Source organism: Bubalus bubalis, chromosome 17, assembly GCF_019923935.1.
Source record: "Bubalus bubalis isolate 160015118507 breed Murrah chromosome 17, NDDB_SH_1, whole genome shotgun sequence".
NCBI classification, from domain to species: Eukaryota; Metazoa; Chordata; class Mammalia; order Artiodactyla; family Bovidae; genus Bubalus; species Bubalus bubalis.
Genome location: NC_059173.1, coordinates 26,208,833 through 26,212,559, shown reverse-complemented (window position 1 = coordinate 26,212,559; position 3,727 = coordinate 26,208,833).

Sequence of the window (3,727 nt, the reverse complement as noted above, 5' to 3'; positions counted from 1 at the left end):
AAGGAGAAATATCATATGAGATCACTCATATGTGGAATCTAAAATACCACATGAATATATTTACAAAACAGAAACAGACTCACAGACATAGATGACAGACTCACAGACATAGACAGACTTGTGGTTGCCAAGCAGAAGGGTAGGGAAGGACTGGAAGTTTGGGATTAGCAGATACAAACTAGTATAAACAATAAGGTCCTACTGTATAGCACAGGGAACTAATTCAATATTCTCTGATAAACAATAATGGAAAAGGATATGAAAAAGAATGTCTACATGTGTAACTGAGTCTCTTTGCTGTATAGCAGAAATGAACACAACAGTGTAAATCACCTATGTGAAGTGAAAGTCGCTCAGTCATGTCCAACTCTCTGTGACCCCATGGACTATACAGTCCATGGAATTCTCCAGGCCAGAATACAGGAGTGGGTAGCCTTTCCCTTCTCCAGGGGATCTTCCCAACCCAAAGATTGAACCTAGGTCTCCCACACTGCAGATGGATTTTTTACCAGCTGAGCCACCAGGGAGTCCCAAGAATACTGCAGTGGGTAGCCTACCCCTTCTCCAGCAGATCTTCCTGACCCAGGAATCGAACTGGGGTCTCCTGCTTTGCAGGTGGATTCTTTACCAACTGAGCTATCTGGAAAGCCCAAATCAACTATACCTCAATAAAATTTAAAAAAAGTCAGAAGATAAGGATTTGTATTGAGAACATATGTTTCTCACCCTTAGTCAATTTGCTCCCTGTAGGCATCTGACTTTGCAAACTCTGATTTCAACCTCAAGCTGTTATACTAAAGCAATATCTGAGCAAGATCAGCACATTTAATCTTAGCTTACAGGGTTTCCTGCTTTTCTGGGTAAACTGACACTGGCTTCACTGCTGGGACCCTCTCTGTGCTTGGAAAACACACACAGTTTTGAAATTCCTAATAGGATTTCCCCAACCAACAAAAGACTTAAGGCTTCCCTTGTAGCTCATTTGGTAAAGAATCTGCCTGCAATGCAGGAGACCTGGGTTTGACTCCTGGGTTAGGAAGATTCCCTGGGGAAGAAAATGGCAACCCAGTGCACTATTCTTGCCTGGAGAATCCCATGGACAGAGGAACCTGGCAGGCGACAGTCCATGGGGTCGCAAGAGTTGGACACGACTTAGCGACTAAACCACCACCAGCCAATGAAAACCACAGTCACAAACTCATTCTCTACTCCTTGCTTCTGCTCTTGGGTGGGATATTATCAAATATCTTTTCATGTGAGCCTATAAGGAGGTGAAAATGATTCACTGATGCCTAAGACAGCCTGAAACATCCCCAATCCAGTCCCCTTCAGGGTCATCAGTGCTTTGCGTGGTTTGGGCATCAGGAGACTTTCTCTATAAACTTTTGGAGCAATTCCAGACACTGGAAAAGACTCTCAACAGACACTCAAGAAAAATACATGCTCTGAGTAGAAGGAAGATAAAACCAATGAAACTGCATCTCTGGGAACTTTGGGTCTGAGCAGAATATCTTAACGGATGTGAAAACAGGGGCTGAGCCAGGAGACTAACAGGCCACTGGGTTCTAGCCATTTCCCCGATCCTCTGCAGAAGCTGGACAGTGATGCTGGGGAAATGCCAATTTCCTTATCCTTCCCCCACCCTCCTACCTTGTCACTTCAACGTGGGAGCCCCAGCAACCATGCCTATTTCTTCCCTAAGTTCCTTCTCTCTACAACAGCTTCTTTCATGGCTGTTATTAAACTCACAGTCAACAGAGGAGAAGGGGATGTGTGACTTTCCAGCCTGTGGGCACAGCCCTCCCGCCTGAGACAACTAGGGGGACTATCTGAAAGCAGAGGACATCAGTTAGTCCTCAGAACCTCCAGTGGCTGGCATCTCACTCAGAGAAAAAGAAGAATTCTTGGACTTCCCTGGCGGTCCAGTGGTTAAGAGTTTGCCTCCCAAGCCAGGGGGTGTGAGTTTGATCCCTGGTAGGGGACCTAAGATCCCATATGCTGAGTGGCTAGGAAAAAACCAACCAAATAAAAGCCTATAAAAACAGAAGCAATAATGTAACAAATTCAATAAAGACTTTTAAAATGGTCCACATTAAAAAAATCATAAAAAAAAAAAAAAAAGAAGAGTTCTTGCCACTTCTAATAAAAGTGTATGTGGCTTGGCTCCTTGCCCCTCCCTGGCCCCAGTCCCTTCCTCTTCTGACAGCCCTGGGCTCTGTGCGCCCCCTCCCCCCACCATGCCAGGCCAGGTGTGTTCTCAACTTCCCACCAGCTGTGCCCCATCTGGGGATGCTCCTGGTCTAGGTTGTTCCTTCCCTGGCCTTAGGTTTCTGCCCCCCTATCATCTTCTCAGAGAGAACTTCCTGATCCCCGCCCACCTCTGTCTGTCCACTTACCTGTCTCGGGTGTCTCTGTCGCCCCATCACAACCCACATTCTAGGTTCCTGATCTCTGTATCTGTGTGTGGTCCGCCTCCCTGCCCTGAGGACATAGGCGCATGACAGCAGGGACCTGGGTTTCATCTGAGTTGTATTCTGAGCACCCAGAGCAGTGCAGGGTGCCCAGGGAGAGCCGCAAAGGATTTCTTCAATGGAGTAAATGCCTTGTTAAAGTGTTAGTCACTCAGTCGTATCCGACTCTTTGCAGACCTCATGGACTGTAGTCAGCCAGGCTATGCTTTCCATGGAATTCTCCAAGCCAGAATACTGTAGTGGGTAGCCTTTCCCTTCTCTAGGATATCTTCCCGACCCAGGGATCAAACCCTGGTCTACAGCATTGCAGGCAGATTCTTTACCTGCTGAGCCACCAGGGAAGTGAATTTAAATAGAGACCAGGCTGATCCTTAGATACACACAGAGGGCAAGGAAATTCAGTCTCTCCAGCTGGGAATCCACTCTGCAGCTTGGAATAGCCAGTGGTAGGAATAATGTTTATGGGTAGAGTTTGGGGGTGGCGCAATTCTCCCTGCATCCAGGAAGGGGTCCATCTCTCTCCCCACTCCCTGTCTATCTCTCTAAACTTGTTACTCCAGCAGAAGGGGACTCAGGTGTCTGTTGTGTAATGCACAACACTGTTCCCTCAGCATCTTCACAAATGCACACAGAAGTTCCCGGATAGGCTGCCCTGTGGTTCATGGTCCAGGCACTGTGCTCTGAAGGACTCTGGTTTTTCTAACACAGGAAGAGCGGCTATGACAGGAGCCTGCTGATGGGGAGCAGCTGCTGAAGCTGTCTGAGTTGGAGGCTGCTGTGACTGCAGAGATGACCAGCAGCAATGTCTGCAGGAAGCCCAAACAAATGTGAGTGCAGCCTTCCCTCTAGCACAGGCTGGCCTACCAGGATGGGAGAGAAGGGAGGGGTCTGTTCAGGGTACCAGAAACCCGGGGTAAGTTTCAAATCTAACATGGATCTCAACCTTCCATTATTCACATGGGAAGCCTTGTTTTGGTGGATTATCAAGGTCATTTTTGTCTTAGCTGCATTTTTGCTTATTTTTCTATTGCAGTAGTTGAATGTGTTTATAGATTTCAGGTTTAAATAGGCTTATTGGGTAAACCTGATGCAAATAATAACAGTTCTGCTTTATTGATTATGCCAAAGCCTTTGACTGTGGATCACAACAATCTGTGGAAAATTCTTAAAGAGATGAGAATGCCAGACCACTTTATTGCTTCCTGAGAAACCTGTATGCAGGTCAAGAAGCAACACTTGGAACTGGACCTGGAACA